The sequence below is a fragment of the Dipodomys merriami genome, unplaced genomic scaffold (genome assembly GCF_024711535.1).
Source record: "Dipodomys merriami isolate MVZ:Mamm:240054 unplaced genomic scaffold, mDipMer1.0.p SCAF_348, whole genome shotgun sequence".
NCBI lineage: Eukaryota > Metazoa > Chordata > Mammalia > Rodentia > Heteromyidae > Dipodomys > Dipodomys merriami.
This window is the reverse complement of record NW_027205026.1, coordinates 503,594-525,385: the sequence shown is the minus strand read 5'-3', so window position 1 is coordinate 525,385 and position 21,792 is coordinate 503,594. Positions and strand designations below refer to the sequence as shown.

The 21,792-nt window shown below is 48.2% G+C and overlaps 1 protein-coding gene across 2 annotated transcripts in view; it reads right to left on the bottom strand.

The window, feature by feature from the left end:
* The window catches only part of Ankrd11 (ankyrin repeat domain containing 11), a 149,069-nt gene extending 127,277 nt beyond the window's left edge, over positions 1-21,792 (bottom strand). For both annotated transcript variants that reach the window (XM_069987844.1, XM_069987845.1), the window contains exon 1: positions 21,477-21,792. The gene's annotated coding sequence lies outside the window, so the exon portion shown is untranslated. The remainder of the gene's footprint in view (positions 1-21,476) is intronic.

Genomic DNA, 21,792 nt, shown 5'->3' with positions numbered 1-21,792 from the left:
CCAAACACTACCCTCTTTCCAGATCCTACTCCTCCCCCAAATCTATGTAAATTTCCAGAATTTTCTTTAGCTCAGGAAAAAGCATCCAAGATCTACCTTCCCCTTCTTCCAGACCTACAAATAACCTCAGACAGAAGAAATACACTGGTTTTACAGCTGGCTGAAACCAAGAGAAACTCTTCTCTCCCCACCACCGCCACACACTTTGTATTCACCTGTTCTTAGTCAGATGCTCGTCTGCAGAGTGGCAAACTAAATTCATGACAAGTGCTAATAGCATCAACTGTTCAACAAAGAACTTCTGTCAGCGCTTTCTGGACAGAAGTAGAGAGAACTTTCACAAGGTACATCCACCAAACAACTTCTCACCCCAAGAAGCCTTCACTCTCAGGAAGGGCAACTAGTTTGTCACAAGTACAACACAGAAGAGATAAGAAGTCTTTCAAAATAAGTAATAAGCCTATATACACTGTGAATGTGAGCCAGTATGAACTTGTCAAGAAATCTGACAAGCAAGCAACCTAACAAAACTAAAATCTTAAATATTCCTAACTCTTGACCCAGAAATTCTAGGAATGTAACTTACACATATAAAGAGCATGTACAGGGTATTATTATGTCACAGTAAAACACTTTAAATAAGCCAGTGTCCATCCGTAGCAGACGATATGAGCCAAGCTGTGGCATATACTTATGTATGATAAAGCAACTCCGCATTAACACAGAGTTCCAACTAATAAGTTAAAGAAAAAAACAAAGCCAGGTGGCCGTGGCTCATGCCTGGAATCCTAGCTACTCAGGAGGCTGAGATCTGAGGGTCACAGTTGAAAGCCAGCCTGGGCAGGAAAGGCCGTGAGACTTTATCTCCAATTATCCACCAGAAAACAGAAAGTGGTGCTGTGGCTCAAGTGGTAGAGTGCTCGCCTTGAACTGAGGAACAGCATCCAGGCCCAGAGTTCAAGCCCCACCACTGACAAAAACAAAAAAGATTTGAAAGTAGTACTGGAAGTCTGGAGATAAGGAGCAAAGACTTCCCACACCAGCTTATGCAAAGGGAAAAAAGGAAAAAGAACAGGACAAGGATAACAGAAGGAAAAGAAGTTCAAACTGTGTGAGGCTAACAACAAAAAATCTTAATAATCACAATAGAATCAATCTACTGTATCACCTGTAGTCTAAAAACACTAAGTGGAGAAACCTGTTTTCTCATTTGACTTGAAAAACTGTAGCCCACTATATCCTAAGTGGTGACGCTGGGGGCAGGTATGTGCATGTGCTGGTCCTAAGGCTTGAACTGAGGGCCTCCATGCTGTTTCTGAGCTTTTGGGCCCAAGACTAGCATAGTACTCTATCACTTGAACCTGAGCCACAGCTTATTTCTAGCTTTTTAGAGCTTAATTGGAGATAGAGCCTCATGGACTTTCCTGCCCAGGCTGGCTTTGAACCACAATCCTAAGATCTCAGCCTCCTGAGCAGCTAGGATGACAGGCGTGAGCCACAGTGCCCAGCCTAAGATTTTTTTAATAGACAAGTTATTTATTATACCTTCTCTATAATACAGGTAGTCCAGCCGAGCGCTGGTGGCTGATACCTGTAATCCTCCTGATTTCAGAATCACTCTGGCAGACTCATCTCCTAGTATCAGAAAACACAAAACACACAGTACTTTACAGACATGCACAGACTGGAAGCTGTAACACACAGAACTCACTAAGCTTGGAAATACACAGGGACCTGGGTAGAAGCCTATTCCATGAGCACCTAACACAGGAAACAGTGTAAGGCAACATCTTGAAGAAGTTATCTTTGCTCTCACCTTGGTCTTGGGTGTGAAAAGACCTATTTTTCCTTGCTAAATTTTTATCTCAGAAAGCCATGGGAAGTATCAAACACAAAGTATTTCTCCAGTATTTTTACTATTAAAATGCCAAATGAAAATAGACATGTCCTCATTACACTATGTTGAAATGCACCATACAACTTGTGGGAGGAATGGGAGGGAAAAACTTGGAGAGAACAAAGGGGTGACGTTGTCCAAAAAGAAATGTACTCTTTACCAGACTTTTTTTTTTTTTGGTCGGTTGTGGGGCCTGAACCCTGGGCACTGTCCCTCAGCTCTTCATCTCAAGGCTAGTACTCTAGTGCTTGAGCTACAGCGCCATTTCCAGCTTTTTTTTTCTTCTGTTTTTTTCCCAGCCCCTGACTTTCACTTTTTTAAAGTTACCTTTAAGTAGATGTACAAAGGAGTTCCCATTGTACAAATTATATGAGTACAAGGTGTCTGACCACACCGTCACCCATCCCTCCTAACCCACCCCTTCTCTCACTTTTTCTTTTCCCGACTTTTGTAACTATATAACTCCTTTGTACATCACCTTTATTTTATTTTTTTTTGTCCATCGTGGGGCCTGAACTCTGGGCTTGGGCGCTGTCCCTGCACTCTTGAGCTCAAGGCGAGCACTCTACCGCTTGAGCCACAGCGCCACTTCTGGTTTTCTAGTGGTTTATTGGAGGTAAGAGTCTCAAGGACTCTCCTGCCCGGGCTGGCTTTGAACCGCAATCCTCAGGTCTCAGCCTCCTGAGTAGCTAGGATGACAGGCGTGAGCCACTGGCGCCTGGCTTGCACATCACCTTTGTAATAGCTATATTACACACACACAGACACACTCACCAAACCACAACCTAGACTCAAGTATTTGCATTATATCTCATTCTATCTATGTTTTACTGGAGCATTTAAAATAAACTCTGCCTCAACAAACATTTCCTAAGAACAGAACAATGGAAGCCATTATCATGCCCAGGTGAATTAACAATAACCTACAAATATCATCTAATAGTTCATATGTCAATGTCCAAGTGTCTCCAAGCATTCTTTTTTTTTTTTTTTTGGTCGGTTGTGGGCCTGAACTCTGGGCCTAGGCACTGTCCCGCAGCTCTTCAGCTCAAGGCGAGTGCTCTACCACTTGAGCCACAGTGCCACTTCTGGCCTTTTTTTTTCTGCTTATGTGGTGTTGAGGAATCGAACCCAGGGCCTCATGCATGCAAGGCAAGCGCTCTACCATTGAGCCACCTTCCCAGCCCTCTCCAAACATTCTTTTAAAGCTGTTTTGTTTTTCTCTCCCTCTCAACCAGGACTCAATAAGGTATCCTTCTTGCATATGGTTATTTACATATATTTGAGCTAAACACTTGATGAGAATACTTCATAGATGCTCTGAATCAGTGCTAACAAGGCTGAGCTTAATCACCTGGTTAAACAGAGGATTACTGACACATACTTCAACATGGATGAAACTCAAAAACACTGTAAGTGGAAGCAGCCTTATGAAAAGAACACTGTGTGATTCTACTTATATGAGGCACACAGAGTATAAACTTCACAGAACAGTGGTCACCTGGGAATGGGAAGCAAGGGTAAGGAGCTATAATTTCATGAGTACAGTTTCTGGTGGACCAAAGGTTCTGGAAGGAGTGGTGATGGTCACAGAACATTATGAATACTGAATGACACTGAATTAAACCCTTAAAAAGTGGCAAAAGCTAACAGGGCACCAGTGGCTCACAGGTGTAATCTTAGCTACTCAGGAGGGTGAGATCTAAGAATTACAATTCAAAGCTAGCCTGAGCAGAAAAAGTCCATGACACTCGTATCCTCAATAAACTACTCAGAAAAAGCCAGAAGCGATGCTGTGGATCAAGTGGTAGAGCGCTAGCCTTGAGCACAAAGAGGCTCAAGGACAGCACCCAGGCCCTGAGTTCAAGCCCCAGGACTGGCAAAAAAAAAAAAGGGGGGGGGAGAAGCTAGGCTTGGTGGTACCTACCTGTAATCCCAGCACTAGAAGTCTGAAGCAGAGGATCCTGAGTTTATGGCTAGCCTAGTCTATGTAGCAAGGAGAAAAGACTTAAGCCAGGTGTGGTCAAGAATTTGAAAGGCCAAGGCAAGAAGACTGTGAATCTGAATTTAGCCTAAGCTACAAAGCAAAAATCCTATTTCAGGCCGCTTCCACTCAAAAAATAGAACATGGTCAGAGGGCAAGGATGTAGCTTAGTGGTAATGTGGTTGCCAGCATGAGAAAGGTCCTGGATTCAGTCCCTTTGCACTACCCCCCCCCACAAAAAACAAAGTGGTTCAGATGGTCATTTGTTGGGTGCTGATGGCTTACCCTTGCAATTCTAGCTACACGCAAGGCTGAGATCTGGAAGACTGAGGTTTGAAGCCAGCACAGCCAGAAAAGTCTGCAAGACTCCATCTCCAATTAACCAACAAAATAGACTAGACAGAGGTGGCTCAAGTGGCAGAGTACTAGCTATGAGTAAGAAAGCTGAGCACAAGCTCAAGGCCATGAGCTCAAGCCCTGGTATCAGCACCAAAAGGGAAAAAAAGCTGAGCACCCGTGGCTCACAACTGTTCTCCTAGGTACTCAGGAAGCTAAGACCTAAGGATCATGGTTTGAAGCCAGCTCAGACAATAAACTACTCAGAAAAAGCAGAAGTGATATTGTGGCTCAAAGTGGTAGAGTGCTCACCCTGAACAAAAAGAAGCTCAGGGACAGCACCCTTGCCCAGAATTCAAGAACCAGGATGAGAAGAAAAAAAAAATCAACAATTAAAAAAAAAAGGTATCTTTAACAGGAAGAAAAGGTCATGTATAAATCAAGGTCAACCTCCAACTCTAAGGGGCTCTAGTTTTATACTAATGAGAAGATCACCATTTTTGGCTAGTCTCTTCCCACCTTCCCACTTGGCCACAGGTCTAGTGCACGTGTAAGATGCTCAGGTATGAGCAGGACACAGGACTTGTCTGAAAGGACAACCGCCTTTCTTCTTCAGCACACCTTTCTAACCTAACTGGGGTGTCAGAGCTCTGGGCACATGATGGGACAGTGGAGCTAGGTCATCATCATTCTCTGTCTCCAAGCTAATTTGTTTTGCCTCTTCAAGTTAGATTTGGGGGGCTGGGAAGGTGGCTCAGTGGTAGAGTGCATGTCTTGCATGCATGAAGCCCTGGGTTCGATTCCTCAGCACCACATAAGCAGAAAAGCCAGAAGTGGGGCTGTGGCTCAAGCGGTAGAACACCAACCTTGAGCTGAAGAGCTGAGGAACTGTTTCCAGGCTGAGTTCAGGCCCACAACCAACAAACAAAAAAAGGTTAGAGGGGCTGGGAAGGTGGCTCAATGGTAGAGCCCTTGCCTTGCATGCATGAGGCCCTGGGTTCGATTTCTCAGCACCACATAAGCAAAAAGAAAAAAGCCAGAAGCGGCCCTGTGGCTCAAGTGGTAGAGCACTAGGCTTGAGCTGAAGAGCTGAGGGAGTTCAGAGGCCCAGAGTTCAGGCCCTATGCCCGGACCCAAAAAAAAAAAAAAAAAAAAGGTTAGATTTGGAAGTTGGAGAGCTGAAGGGCGAGAGGAAACTCAGGGATATGTGCTTGTTACACATATACTCTACCACTTGGGCCACAACCCCCAAGCCCTGTTTTGCTTTATTTCTCAGGCAGGGTCTCTTTGCCTGGGACTAGTTTCAGAATAGTTCTACCTACAGGCAAAGCTGGGACTACAGGCACTTGTCACCACAGCCAGCTTATTGAGATGGGGGGATGGGGGGGGGCTTCAAATTTTGTCCAGGCCTGCCTCAAACCAAAATCCTCCTGACCTCTTCCTCCTGAGTTGTTGGGATTACAGATGTGACCCACTGCACTAAGCTCTTCAAATGTTCAGAGCACTAGTGATGAACATCTCTCAATATGATTGGTTTCATAGGAAAATGGTTACAGTAAAATGATGCTGGATATATCACATAAGATTGACAACTTCTTAAGTTAGAGCTATGTTTTTTTTTGGTTTGTTATCTTTCATTATGTCTTAAAAAAGAAAACCAAAAGCTAAGTACTAGTGGCTCACGCCTTTACTCCTAGCAACTAAGGAGGCTGAGATCTGAGGATAGAGATTCAAAGCCAGCCACAAAAGGAAAGTCCCTGAGATTCTTATCTCCAATTAACTACCAAAAAAACTGGAAGTGGAGCTGTGGCACAAATGGTACAGCACTAGCCTTGAGAGAAAAACTTAAAGACAGCGCCCAAGACCTGAGTTCAAGCCCCAGGACCAACAGGATAAAAATAAAATGAAGTGTCAGGAGCCAGTGGCTCACACCTGTAATCCTAGCTACTCAGGAGGCTGAGATCTGAGGATCTCGGTTCAAAGCCAGCCAGGACAGGAAAGTCCGGAAGTAGTGTTGTGGCTCAAGTGGTAGAGCGCTTGCCTTGAGCTGAAGAGCTGAGGGACAGCACCCAAGCCCAGAGTTCAAGCCCCACAACCGACAATAAATAAATAAATAAATAAATAAATAAATAAATAAATAAATAAATAAATAAATAAAATGAAGTATCTCACTTAGGAAACACTTTTAAGAAAACTAAGGGCTATTTAAAGCAGCCTGGCAAACCACTTCCCTAGATTAATCAGCACTTGGTGCTTACTTATAAATTCTGTTGGTAGACCAGCTGCCAGTGGCTCACTTCTGTACTCCTTGCTACTCAAGAGGCTGTGTTCTGAGGATAAAGGCTTAAAGACAGCCTGGGCAGGAACATCTGTGAGACTATCTCCAATTAACCAGGAACACACACACACACACACACACACAAGTGCGTGCGCACATGCACACAGAGACACACAGACAGACAGACAGACCGCATGCACGCACAACACTGGATTAGAGATGTGGCTCAAGTCCAAGAGCACCAGACATGAGCAAAAAAGCCAATGGAGAGCAACTGAGTTCAAGCTCCAGTTATCTGCGTTTAAAAGAAAAAAAAAAGGGCAAAAACTTGCATATAGTCTACCCACAGAAAGCAAGGCTAGGTAGGTACTCTCCTACTTGCGCCATGCCAATGCCGCCAATCCTTTTGTTTGTATTTGTTTTACAGCCATGGTCTTGCTAACTTTGCACCAATGAGCCTCAATCTCACAATCCTCCTGCCTCCCTTGCCAAGCGAGTGAGAGCTTGAGGCCCTCAGTGCAATCACTAGGAAGGGAGACTTACATTTACCTCCTTTCCTACCAGGGACTAAGTTCCTAGCTGACCTTGGCTTTGTATCTTCATTATAGGGGAGGGAAGCCCAACTTCAGACAATAGCACTGTAATGCCCACGTAATCATTACCATTTCTCATTTTCATTGGACCTATCTACAAACTGCCAGACCATTTCCTGAGGACAGCAGCCAGCCTGGGCATGAAAGTCTATGAGACTCTCATCTCCAATTAACCATCAAAATAAGCTCAAAGTGGAGCTGGAGCTGTGGCTCAAGTGGTAAAACATCAGCCTTGAGCAAAAAAAGCTAAGGGACATTGCCCAGGTCCTGAGTTTAAACCCAAATACTGGGACCAAGAAAATTAACTTGGGGGTGAGGGGGAGGGAAAATGGGAGAAAAATGAGGATTGAGGTGACAAGTTCCACAAGAAATGCACTCATTGACAGGCACTGGTGGCTCATGCCTGTCATCCTAGCTACTCTGGAAGCTGAGATCTGAGGATCGTGGATCAGAGCCAGCCCAGGCAGGGAAGTCCCTGCCTATGAGACTCTTATGTCCAATAAACCACCAGAAAACCAGAAGTGGTGCTGTGGCTCACATGATAGAGCACTAGTAATGAGCTGGAGGGCTCAGAGGCAGTGCCCAGGGCCAGAGTTCAAGCCCCACGACCGAAAGGAAAAAAAAAAAAAAGTAAGCCAGGCACATAATCCTAGATATTCATGAGGCTGAGATCTGAGGATCACAGTTCAAAACCAACCTGGGCAGGAAAGTCCATGAGACTCTTATCTCCAATAAACCACCAGAAAACTGGAAGTGGCACTGTGGCTCAAGTGGTAGAGCACTCGCCTTGAGCTGAAGAGCAGCTGAGGGACAGTGCTCAGGCCCAAAGTTCAGGCCCCACAACTGAAAGGGGAAAAAAAAAATGTACTCACTACTCATGTAACTGTAACCCCTCTGTACGTCACCATGACAATAAAGTTTAAGTAATTTTTTAAAAAATTAACTTCATTCTAACTGAAAAAATACCAATACTGCTCTCACACCATACAGCAGATGACATTTGGAAAAGTAGTCAGTTATATAGTGCTTTACAATTGTGCCAAGTGTGTGAACGGTTACAAAGACATAAAAAACATAGGTTGGGCTGGGTGTGGTGAACACATCTGTAATCCTAGCTACTCAGGAGGTGTAGATCAGGATGAGTAAGGTGCCAAACAACTTAGGTGCCAAAAAAAAAAAAAAAATTAGCAAGTCACATCTCAATAGTGCACTCCCGTAATTCCATCTACAAGCCAAAGGTAGAAAGGCTCAAGGCCAAGGCAAAAAATATTAAACCAAAGCAAAAAATGGCTGGAGTTATGGCTCAATTGTCAGCCACTCCAGTGGTACAGGCCTTGAGTTCATACCCTAGTATGGACGGGGAGGGGGGAGAGGCTGGGGAATGGATAACATTACATAATATTCTTCAAAACTCTTTGATTGCCTGTGGCTCTCACCTATAATCCTAACTACTCAGGAGACTGAGATCTGAGAAGCGTGGTTTGATACCAGCCCTGTAGGAAAGTCTCTAAGACTCTCATCTCCAATTATCCACCAGAAAATTCTAAGTGGCTAAAAGTGGTAGAACACTAGCCTTGAGTGAAAAATCTCAGGATAGAGCCCAGGGCCTGAGTTCAAGTACCACAACCTACAAAACAAACAAACAAACAAACAACAAAAAAAAAAAAACCCACCTTAGATCAACCAAGCACTGGTTATTGACTGGTAGCTCACACCTGTAATCCTAGCTACCCAGGAGGCTGAGATCTGATGATCTCAGTTCGAAGCCTGCCCAGCAGGAAAAGTCCCTGATACTCCTATCTCCAATTAATTACCAAAAAGCCAAAGGTTGAGCTATAGTGGTAGAGTACATCATCTTTTACCCAGGGCCAATGTATCTAGCAGCTCAGGATGCTATTAAGGACAAAAAAAGCAATGATATATGCTAAGTCCTGCATCAGGTTTTCTCACTAACCTTCTAAAATCTCACTCTGCCATTAGATACCTAAATAAATATTAAAAGATTAATGTTTCAACATAGCCTTCTTTGAAAAGCCAGTTATCTTCAAGGGCAGCGATGGGAGGGAGGGAAAGAGGGAACAGGAAACACTAAGCAAAAGGAAAGAAATGTACACACCACCCGATGTGGAAGAAATATCTGTATTGTCAAACCTCATAGAATTCACAAACCTTGTAGACCACAATAATGACAATTTGCCTCATGAAGGTTAGAATGTGTTTGTGACTTTAAGTATCACTATCTCATAATACTCTGAAATCTGTGAAATTTATGTAATCACTTAATCACAATAAAAAAAATTTTTTAAAAGCTAGGGCTGGGAAGGGGCTCAGTGGTAGAGTGCTTGCCTCGCATGCATGAGGCCCTGGGTTTGATTCCTCAGTACCACATAAGCAGAAAAAAACAGAAGTGGTACTGTGGTTCAAGTGTAGAGCGCCAGCCTTGAGCTGAGGGACAGCAACCAGTCTCAGATAGAAGGATTTTGAGGACTGTGAGGACAGCCTGGGCTGTATATGTATCAAGACTCTGCCTCAATATCATCGGTCCTGAGTTAAGCCCCCAATTAGGGGGCTTAGATAATTCTCTCATCTATCAGTCACCTGACAGATGAATACCCAAGTTTAGCAGAATCAGGTGTAAGAGTACTGCCAAAGAAAAATAAAATTGGGCTGGACACTGGTGGTTTATGCCTGTAATCCTAACTACTCAGGAGGCTGATATCTAAAGAATATGGTTAGAAGCCAGCCCAAGATGAAAAGTACCCTTGACATATGACCATACAAGCTGATGCTAAGCAAAATGACACAAGGGTTTTTTTTATCTTTATCGCTGTTGTTTTTAATGTACTATGTGATTTTTCTCTCTCTCTCTCTCTCTCTCTTTTTTTTTTTTTTTGGTCAGTTGTGGGGCCTGAACTCTGGGTCTGGGCGCTGTCCCTCACCTCTTCAGCTCAAGGCTAGCGCTCTACCACTTGAGCCACAGTGCCACTTCTGACTTTTTCTGTTTATGTGGTGCTGAGGAATCGAACCCAGAGCCTCACTCATACAAGACAAACACTCTAACACTGAGCCACCTTCACAGCCCCTTTTTGTTTCTTTTGTATGTCCTTCCCCCATGGTATAACCCGTTTTCACTATTTTTGAATCCTGTGCCCTGCATCTTGTATATACGTTTTTCTAGCTTGGGGAGGGGAAGGGAAATAACAAAATGCTGAAACAAGGATACAGACTGGCCCATTGTAACAATGAGATGTACAAGACACTATGTTGAAAATGAATTTTACAACCTGGGGGGGGGGAAGGTAAAGAGGGAAGGGATGGTAGAGGGGAAAAAAAGGAGGGGATAACAATGCTTGACAGGAAATGTACTTACTCATTTAACTATAACCCCTCTGTATAGTATCTATACAATAAAAATTTTATTTAAAAAAAATAAAGATTCATCTCCAATTAACCACCAGAAAACCAGAAGTGGAGCTGTGTCTCAAAGTGGTAGAGTGCTAGCCTTGAGCAAAACAGCTCAGAGATAGCACTGAGGCCCTGAATTCAAGCCCATGACTGAGAAAAATAAATTTGGCATGTAAATCTCACTAAAGCTACATCTGCTTAAATTAAATAAGCTATTGGGGAAATCACATGCCACTTTTATTTTTTACATGCCACTTTTCTAAGTTTCATACTAAAAGAAAAAAGGTACAACTCAAGATAATTCTCTCAGCTGGGAACGTGGCTTAGCGGTAGAGTGCTTGCCTAGCATGCATGATACCCTGGGTTCGATTCCTCAGTAGCACATAACAGAAAAAGCCAGAAGTGATGCTGTGGCCCAAGTGGTAGAGTGCTATCCTTGAGCAAAAGCAGCTCAGGGACAGCGCTCAGGCCCTGAGTTCAGAACTGGCAAAAGATAATTCTCTCATGTTATTTGGGGAAAAATACTTCCTTTAAGAAAATGTTAAGCTAGATACCAGTGGCTCATACTTCTAACCCTACCTACAGGGGGAGAATCAATTTGAGAAAATAACTGTTCAAGGCCAATCCGGGCAGAAAAGTTTTAGAGACCCCCTTTTTCTCAAGACAGAGAATGGGGGTGCCCCCACTTGCTATCTAACTAAGATGGGAAGGGAAAATACTGGAAGCAAGACCCTAAATAACCAGCAAACCAGCCCAAGAGGCTACCTGCGTAGGCAAGCATGAGCCTGAGGCCGAACTCCAGTACACACAAAAAAGAAAATGCTTAGTACTAGTATATTTAATAAACTCACAACCTAAGAACTAAAATTTCAGAAGTGACTATTATAGTCAAGGTAACAAAAATATAAGTAGGGGTTGGGAAGGTGGCTCAGGGGTAGAGTGCTTGCCTTGCATGAATGAGGCCCTGGGTTGGATTCCTCACCACCACACACACAGAAAAATCGGGAAGTGGGGAAGTGGCACTGTGGCTCAAGTGGTAGAACACTAATCTTGAGCTGAAGATCTGAGGGACAGTGCCCAGGCCCAGAGTTCAGGCCCCACAACCGACAAAAAAGAAAAAAGAAAAAAAGTGTGTGTGTGTGTGTGTGTGTGTGTGTGTGTGTGTGTGTGTGTGTGTGTGTGTGTGTGTGTGTGTGTGTGTGTGTGTGTGTGTGTGTGTGTGTGTGTGTGTGTGTGTGTGTGTGTGTGTGTGTGTGTGTGTGTGTGTGTATAATTTAAATAAATTCAAACAAAACAATTGTAGCAAAGAAATTCACAAAGTCTAAAACCTACTTGAAATTAGACTCAACCTTGGTGTTATGGAATAGTAATGCTAACAATGCAAGTTGTCAGCACATTTTCAGACTCCTCTCTGTTGGAATTTCTTCTTGTAATCATCCAAAAAGGGCATATCCTTTCATTATCCAGATATCTTAGTAACAATAATTTTCAAAAGTTAATTCTTTCAAAAGTGTTGCTGAGGGCTTTTTGGTCTTTTAGTTTTATTTCCTGTTCTACAGGATGTCAAACCGCATTTAGAAACATGGTGAAGGGGGCTAAGGGGCGCAGCTCAGTGGTAAGCCTGTGTTTGCATGCACTAGGCCCAGTTGATCCTCAGCATCAAAAACAAGTAAATAGTGTAATAAGACATACAGCTCAATGGAAGAGCACTTGCCTAGCATCTCCACAGCACTAGGGTCAATCTCCAGCACCTCAAAAAGGGGTAAGAGCCAGGCGTCGGTGGCTCACGCCTGTGACCCTAGCCCTAGCTACTCGGGAGGCTGAGATCTGAGGATCACGGTTCAAAGCCAGCCCAGGCAGGAAAGTCCATGAGACTCATCTCCAATAAACCACCAGAAAACTGGAAGTGACGCTGTGGCTCAAGCAGTAGAGCACTCACCTTGAGCTTGAAGAGCACAGGGACAGCAACCAAGCCCAGAGTTCAAGCCCCACAACCGACAAGGCTAAAATTTTTTTGGGGGGTGGGGGGGCTGGGAGCGGTGTGGAGTAAAAGGAGTGCTGTGTATAGAACAGGAGGGCCTCAAACTCAAAATCTATCTGCTTCAGCCACCCAAGCGCAGCCTACAATGCTCCTTTTTTTTTGTTTTTTAAGTTTTATCAAAGGGCTTATTATAATATAACAGGTTAAAAGAAGAGAAACAAACATATACTAGTAGAGAGAGGGGAGTGGGAGAGAAAGAAATATTTCTTGCTCCCCAAGCAGGAAATAGAAGTTAAAGACTCCAAGGCTCAGTTTCTTAAGAGTAATAAGGTTCTTGGGCTGGGAAGATGGCTCAGTGGTAGAGCGCTTGCCTTGCATGCTCAAGGCCCTGGGTTCGATTCCTCAGCACCACATAAGCAAAAAGAAAAAAAGCTGGAAGTGGCGCTGTGGCTCAAGTGGTAGAGCGCTAGCCTTGAGCTGAAGAGTTCAGGCCCCATGACCAGATCCCCCCCCCAAAAAAAAAGAGTAATAAGGTTCTTGTGTGAGGTAAGTTTAAAGACATGTCAAAATGAGACTCTCTAACTAATCACTCAAGGGCCAACAGAGCTGTGGCTCCAGTGCTAGAGTACTAGCCTTGCTCAAAAAAGCTCAGAAACAGGGCTGGGAAAATGGCTCAGTGGTAGAGTGCTTGCCTTGTATGCATGAGGCCCTGGGTTCGAGCACCCAGGCCCTGAGCTTAAACCCCAAGCCTACCATACACGTGCATGCACGCACACACAATCAAATTAAATTTCAATTCTATCTTTCTACAGCATCACTTGCCAGGGAGGCAGCGCTAGGAATCAACCTTAGGACCTTGCACATGGTAGACAAGACCTACCTAAAATGACCTGCCCACCACCAATTGCATTTTTTTAGTTAAGCAAGTAATGAGCAAATTTTTATCAATCTTTTTTTTTTGGGGGGTCCGGTTGTGGGGCTTGAACTCTGGGCCTGGGCGCTGTCCCTCAGCTCTTCAGCTCAAGGCTAGTGCTCTACCACTTGAGCCACAGCGCCACTTCCGGCTTTTTTCTTTTTGCTTACGTAGTGTTGAGGAATTGAACCCAGGGCCTCATGCATGCAAGGCAAGCACTCCACCACTGAGCCACCTTCCCAGCCCATTTTTATCAATCTTTCTTAACCCTGACAGGAGAAAATTATCTAAGTAGTCAAAAATGTTTTGTGTTGAGGAAAAAGCCAACATTTGCAAATAATGAACAGGTGCACATATTTGCTTTAAAAGTGGGGGGGAAAGAGTGCCTGCAGATTTCCAGGATAATAAATAATTGCAGAACTGTAAATCCTGCCCCCCAGCCAGTTCAGGCATACCCCTGAGAGAGCACCCCTCCCATCAGCCTACGCCCCAGCCTAGTCTCAGAAGAGGGGAAGGGATGTAGGCACCAAAGAGGCTTCTATCACCCACAGGATCTTCAGCTCTTGAAAAATTGTTAGCCATACTGACAGGTTTGTGTTCACACTAAAAACTCACCTAACTTCTTAGTAAAGAACCAGCGTTATTCATTTTTTTTACAGCCTCCTAAAAGTAGCTAGGAATACAAGTATGAGCCACTGGCACTCAACTTCAGAAACAGCCTTAGGCGTGATTCTTAGGTGCAGACTGCCTAAATGTTACCAACTACAATTAATTCCCCACTCCTCTAAGTCACCAAGATAGGACATATAAACCCAAACCATTGTTATCAAAACCAAGAAAAAGTCTCTACCTCCCAAATAAAATTATTTTTTCCCCCAAAATCAGCCTTTTATGTTTTCTGTGCCAGTACTGGGGCTTGAACTCAGGGCCTTGAACCAAACTCACTAAGCTTTTACACTCAAGACTGGTCTCTTCCACTTGAGTCATACTTCCACTGACAGCTTTTTGATGGTTAGTTGGAGATAAATAAGAGTCTCTGGGATTTGTGTGCCCAAGTGGCTTCCAACCTCCATTCTCAGATCTCAGCCTCTTAAGTAGCAAGAATTACAGGTGTGAATCACCAGTGCCCAGCAAAATCAATGTTTTTGTGTTGTTTTATTTTGTCAGTCTTGGGGCTTGAACTCAGGGCCTAGGTGCTGTCCCGGAGCTGCTTTGCTCAAGGATAGCACTCTATCATGTGAGCTACAGCACCACTTCTGGCTTTTTCTGTTTATGTGGTACTGAAGAATAGAACCCAGGGCTTCATGCATGCAAGGCAAGCACTCTACCACTAAGCTATATTCCCAGCCCAAAATCAATGGGTTTTTTTTGTTTGTTTTTCTTTTTGGGTCTGGTCGTGGGGCCTGAACTCTGGGCCTGGGTGCTGTCCCTCAGCTCTTCAGCTCAAGGCTAGCGCTCTACCACTGGAGCCACAGCGCCACTTCCGGCTTTTTTCTTTTTGCTTATGTGGTGCTGAGGAATCGAACCTAGGGCCTCAGGCATGCAAGGCAAGTGCTCTACCACTGAGCCACCTTCCCAGCCCCCCAAAATCAATGTTTTAACTGGGCGTGTTAGTACATACTTATAATTCCAATTCTCAGGAGGCAAAAGAATTAATCTAAAATTCAAAGTCAGCCTGGGATACCTTGAGATACTGTCTTAAAAAAAAAAAAAAAAAAAAAAGCCGGCACCGGTGGCTCATGCCTGTAATCCTAGCTACTCAGGAGGCTGAGATCTGAGGATCGTGGTTCAAAGCCAGCCCAGGCAGGAAAGTCCATAAGACTCTGATCTCCAATTAACCACCAGAAAACCAGAAGCGGTGCTGTGGCTCAAGTGGTAGAGCTCTAGCCTTGAGCTGAAGAGCTGAGGGATAGCGCCCAAGCCCTGCAACAAAAGAGAGAAAGAAGGAGAGAAAGAAGGAGAGAAAGGAAGGAAGGAAGGAAGGAAGGAAGGAAGGAAGGAAGGAAGGAAGGAAGGAAGGAAGGAAGGCCAACCTACATGGGAAAGCAGGAACACATAACTCCATTTTTGTGTATCTGCCTTCTAAAAGAGCTCCCACACACACTACATTCTAAATCTTTCAAGAGATTTGCCATTAGCATGGTAAGCCACTGCTCTCGTTTCCTTTGAACAGAAGGTGCTCAGAACAGAGGTGAAGCAACATTCCCCAGGAGCGACTGGAAGCACAGACCCCACTCTACCAAGCAGCGCTTCCACACGGGAGCTTTGCAGGCAGGGTGTGGGATCCCAGGAGGAACCGCTTCTGGCCTTTTCCTTCAGGCTGAAGGCAACAATTCTACTACAACAGCTCAAAACATTTTTTTTCCCACCAAAGTAACCTTCCCTTACATTATTCTTCCCTTTCATTATTTCTTTTATCTTCTGTTCTGCCCCAATTTCTGGAAGTCAGGTCCCACACCTTTATCTCAACTACAAAGACAAATTTGCAATGAAAATAAATTTTTTTTAAAAAAGCTAAAATGCAGATAGTAGAACTACTAGCCTATTAAATGTCAATTTGTGATTTTAAATTTCCCCCTTACAATTATTCAAATACTTCCATATACAGGCTTTAAGACATTCAACAAGTTGTTGTGTCTTTTGGGGGGGGGGGGGAAGGGAGGTTGTGTTTTGGCACTTGCTGGACTTGAACTCAAGAGCCTGGGCACTGTTCCTGAGCTTTCACTCTACCACTTTGATCCACAGCTCCACTTCCTGTTTTTGAGTTTCTTGAGGACTTTTCTGCCCAAGCTGGCTTGGAAGCACAACCCTCAGATTTTAGCCTCCTGAGTAGGGAAGATTACAGGTGTGAGCCACCAGCTCCTGGCCAATAGGTTATTTCTTGAGCCTCTTCTCTAAGGTGACCAAGAGACCATCTGCAACATCTCTTTTCAGCCCTTCTCATCAGTGGGGAGGAGTGACAGGAAAGAGATAGTACACTAAATCTATCACTACATACTTGGTCAAATTTATTTGTGTTAAGCTTTACATGCATAGAACTAGGTAAGACAAGGGGACCCTTTCCTTGGGAGTGGTGACTGAAGCTCAGGAAGACAAGGCTTAAAATGAAAAAGTGGTGCACATCTACAATTAGAGATCTTCAGGAGGCCAAGATCTATCTGAGAATCGAGGTTTGAAGCCAGCTGGGACAGACAAATCCTTGAGATTCTTTATCAACAATAACCAGGACTGGGAAGGTGGCTCAGTGGTAGAGTGCTTGCTTTACATGCATGAGGCCCTAGGTTCGATTCCTCAACACCACATAAGCAGAAATAGCCAGAACTGGTGTTGTGGCCAAGTGGTAGAGTGCTAGCCTTGAGCTGAAGAGCTGAAGGACAGATCCCAGGCCCAGAGTTCAGGCCCCACCACTGACCAAAGAAAACAAACAAAAAAAGTACCAGCAACCCCCCTCCCCACCCCACCCCCCCCCACACACAAAAACAGAACTAGCCAGGAAGCCAAGAACATGAGGCCCTGAGTTTAAGGCCTAGAACCAGCACACACATCCACACCCACTCAAAAGAAAACACCTAAAAAGAAGCTGGACACCAGTGGCTCGCGCCTGTAAATCCTAGCTACTCAGGAGGCTGAGATCTGAGGATTGTGATTTGAAGCAGGTTTGAAGTGTGCCCAGGCAATACTTACCTCCAATTAACCACCAAAAAGCCAGAAGTGGAAGTGTTGCTTTTTTTTTTTTTTTTGCTAGCCTTGAGCAAAAAGCTAAGGGATAGCACCCAGACCCTGAGTGCAAGCTCCAGGACCAACACAAAAAAATGTTTAAAAAAAAAAAAGTAAATAACATTTGCAGTTCTGCACATACACAAAACACAGGTCCAAAGGTAAACTACAAAGGAAAATTTTTAAACATGAAGCCGGGCACCAGGGGCTCATGCCTGTAATCCCAGCTACTCAGGAGGCTGAGCTCTAAGGATCATGATTCAAAGCCAGCCCAGGCAGGAAAGTCCATGAGACTCTGACCTCCAATTAACCACCAGAAAACCAAAAGTGGTACTGTGACTCAAGTGGTAGAGCCATCACCTGGAGCTGAAGAGCTGAGGGACAGGCACCCAGTCCCAGAGTTCAATCCCCACAACTGACCAAAAAAAATTGAACAGAAAGAATACCAAGAATAACGCCCATCAAACAAAAGTCATTTAATAATTTTTTAAAAATCTAGAAATTAGTGAATTAGTCATTAAAGTGGATCACTTCCAAGTCTAAGAGTTCTTCTACCTATTATCCAACTGCTAGAGTTCCAGAACTGAGGAGTGATGCTCTAGCTTTAAGAGAAAACTGCGAAAGCTGAACTGCACAGAAATTCCATTTGAATTTCAAATTAGAAAAAAGCATACTGAAAACATTTTAAGACAATAACTTCTGGTTATTTGCGTTCATTCAGTTTTTGCTTAAAGTTGTCACATGGGCTACAGGAAATGGCCAGAGCACTGATTAAACAGCAATAATAAACTGCCACAGCATGAGGTCAGACAAGTAACACATCGTCATTTTCACCTATTAACTAATAAATATCTTGCTATTAAGAGAAGCTCATCTTGGCCTTTTGAAGGATGAAGGAACTGATACAGGGTAATAGATCAAAACATTTATTTTGGCAACAAATGCAGATTATTCTTTGAACCAGCATTTACTGATGCTCTCTAATTATGTTGTTTAATTGATGGGCTTACTGCCAATATGCAAAATAATCCTTCTCTCACATCTGATGAACATACCTTTACAATGTCAAATCTACTTAAGTATGGAAGGCACATAGAGCTTCTTGAATAATATCCTCCATACAAATAGTATACTTTCTTAACTCTATTTGTAGAAAGTTCTTGTCACTGTATCAACACTTAATTATAGCTAACATGACAGCCACTAGTCATGAGCAGCCCATCTGGTTTAGTGAGATGAAAGGTTTGCTGGAACAGCATGATTAACATGGCTAGTCTGGAGCGAGCAAAGCAAGTTCAAAAGCTGACAGAAAGCTAGACCTCTAAAAAAGGAATGCAAGACTAGGTGACACTTTAGAGAACTTCTGGTGAGTTGTTTTGTATATTTTACAACCGTTAAAAAAATAAACTCTTAAAGTCTCAAGTATGGATCAACTTGAGCAGTATTTTTCAAAGAACTCAAGAGACATTGTACAAAAAGAAAAATGTCACAGCAACTTGGCCTTTGTTCCCTCCCATCCCATCCATTCAGGATACCCAGCCTACCCCATGAGATCCTGCAGAAAGAACAACAGCTGAGGGGACCACGGGGGAGGAGGCCAGCTCTACGGAGATGCGATTCAAGGGTCACAAAGTTAAGCAAGATATTTTCCTGTTTTAACTACAGCTGCAAAATAGCATCAGAGCACTCGTGCAGTCACTCTCAAAACGCACCCTCCGAAAACTCTAGGTCTGCAGAGCAGCCCAATGCTTCATTAGAGAAAACAGGGTCCCAAAGGCACCCAGCAGCAGTCTCGGGGTCTCTGATGAAGAACTATCCAAGTTATGCCATTGACTGGGTTTGCACAAACCAAAAATAGCAACTGTTACAATGGCACTTTTTCCACACACAGTATCTATCACCTTAGTGGTTTTGCTGAGTAAGTCTGGTCCTCCCAGAGGACCAAAAGATTCTCAGTGTTGAAGCCGAACAACTGTGTACTTTTACTCGACTGACAGGAGCGAACCGCTGCGGGCAAGGCTCACCAAAGGTCTGTGATCACGACCTGCACGGAACACTGACTACGCGGGCTGCGCCCCAGCGCGGGGCATCTCCAGGCACTCCCGGGACGGCCGGTCCTCCCTACGAGCACCAGGAAAAGAGCAGGCCGCCGGAGACAGACAGACTCCTCCCCCAACCAGACACCGAACTGAACAGCATCTCTCCGCGAGGGACGATCCATGTGGCGGGGCCAACCCTGCACGCGCGCGCGCTCACACTCACTCACACTCACACGCAGCTACCGCCCTGCCAGGGGATGATGAAATGAGGAACGGAAATTAACATTTCAGGCCGCGTCTCACATTGTTCCTGGAGGCCAAGGGCCGCCGCCGCCGCCTTCCGCGCCCCCGCCCCGCCCCCCGCCGCCCCCGCGCGGCCGCGCTCCGCGGCGCCCCGCCGCCCCGGGGCCCGGCCCGCCCGCCCCCTCCGGCTCGGCTCGCAGCCCAAGGGCCGCCTGCTCCCATTTCAAAACACGATAATAATAGGGACGCCGGGAATAACAACTACCACCGGCGCGGCCCGGCGCCCCTCCCGGGGGTCAGAGGTCGGCGCCCGCGCGCCCCCCTCCCCGCACACACCCCGGCCCCGACCCCGACCCCCGCGCCCCTTGGGCTCCGCCGCGGGCACCCCCGGCTGTCCCGGCGGCCAGGTGCCCCTCGGACTCAGGTCCTGATTGCCGGCGGCCAGGCCCGCCCGGACCCCGGGGCCCCCACCGCCCCGCGAGCCCCCACATCCCGGAGCCCCCATGCCCCCGCGAGCCCCCCACACCCCGGGGCCCCCACCGCCCCGCGAGCCCCACACCCCGGGGCCCCCACCGCCCCGCGAGCCCCCCACACCCCGGGGCCCCCACCGCCCCGCGAGCCCCCACACCCCGAGTCCCCATGCCCCCGCGAGCCCCCACACCCCGGGGCCCCATGCCCCCGCGAGCCCCCCACACCCCGGGGCCCCCACCGCCCCGCGAGCCCCCACACCCCGAGTCCCCATGCCCCCGCGAGCCCCACACACCCCGGGGCCCCCATGCCCCCGCGAGCCCCCCACACCCCGGGGCCCCCATGCCCCCGCGAGCCCCCCACACCCCGTGTCCCCCATGCCCCCGCGAGCCCCCCACACCCCGGGGCCCCCACCGCCCCGCGAGCCCCCACATCCCGGGGCCCCCATGCCCCCGCGAGCCCCCACACCCCGGGGCCCCCATGCCCCCGCGAGCCCCCCACACCCCGGGGCCCCCATGCCCCCGCGAGCCCCCCACACCCCGGGGCCCCCATGCCCCCGCGAGCCCCCCACACCCCGGGGCCCCATGCCCCAGCGAGCCCCCCACACCCCGGGGCCCCCACCGCCCCGCGAGCCCCACACCCCGTGTCCCCCATGCCCCCGCGAGCCCCCCACACCCCGGGGCCCCCATGCCCCCGCGAGCCCCCCACACCCCGGGGCCCCCATGCCCCCGCGAGCCCCCCACACCCCGGGGCCCCATGCCCCAGCGAGCCCCCCACACCCCGGGGCCCCATGCCCCAGCGAGCCCCCCACACCCCGAGTCCCATCCCCCCCAAACCCCGAGTCCCCATGCCCCCTCGAACCCCGTGTCCCCCATGCCCCCGCGAGCCCCCCACAACCCGGGGCTCCCACCGCCCCACGAGCCCCCCCAAACCCCGAGTCCCCATGCCCCCTCGAACCCCGTGTCCCCATGCCCCCGCGAGCCCCCCACATCCCGGGTCCCCATGCCCCAACGAGCCCCCCACACCCCGGGGCCCCCACCGCCCCGCAAGCCCCCACACCCCGAGTCCCCATGCCCCCTCGAACCCCGAGTCCCCATGCCCCCTCGAACCCCGAGCCCCCATGCCCCCGCAAGCCCCCACACCCCGAGTCCCCATTACCCCCGCGAGGCCCCCCAGACCCCTGGGACCCCATTGCCCCCAGGAGGCCCCCCAGACCCCTGGGGCCCCCCAGGCCCCTGGAGCCACCATTGCCCCGCGAGGCCCCCCCATCCCTGGGCCCCCAGTGCCCCCAAAGCCTCCAGGAGGCCCCCAGACCCAGGGAGCCCCCCATTGCCCCCGCGAGGCTCCTCCAGATCCCGGGAGCCCCCACCGCCCCGCGAGGCCCCCAGCACTTCCCCAGGGTGCTGCGGCTCCCAGGGCCGCCGGAGTCCGCGCTCGGCCCCGAGGCGGAGCCCAGGCCCCCTCCCCGGCACCGGCGACGAGCCCTCGCCGCGGCCCTGAGCCCCGGCCGGCCCCGAGGCCCTCCCGCGAGCGTCGCCGGTGGAAGCGGCCTACAGGCCGTAAGGCCCTGGGAACGCCCGACGCCAGCCCCGACACCGCCCCCGGCCCCCGGCGCCTCTCACCCGACTGCGGAGACTGCGCGGCGCGGCGGCGGCTCGGCGGCGGGACGCGGGCGCTGCCCATGCAGCCCGCGGCCGCGTTTCCCGGGCCGCGCGGCCCGGGCGGGAAGGCAGCAGCGGCGGCGCGGGCTCTCGGCTGCGGCGAGTGCGGGGCCGGCGGGAGGCGAGCCCGCCCACGGCGCACTTAAGCTCGCGCGGGGCCGCGGCGCTCGCGCGGGCTTCACTGCGAAGGCGTCTGGCCGCGGGCTCGGCGGCGTCGCCTCCCGGGCTGAGGCCCTCGGTCCATGGCGCTCCGTCGCGGGCGGCCTCTGGTTCCAGG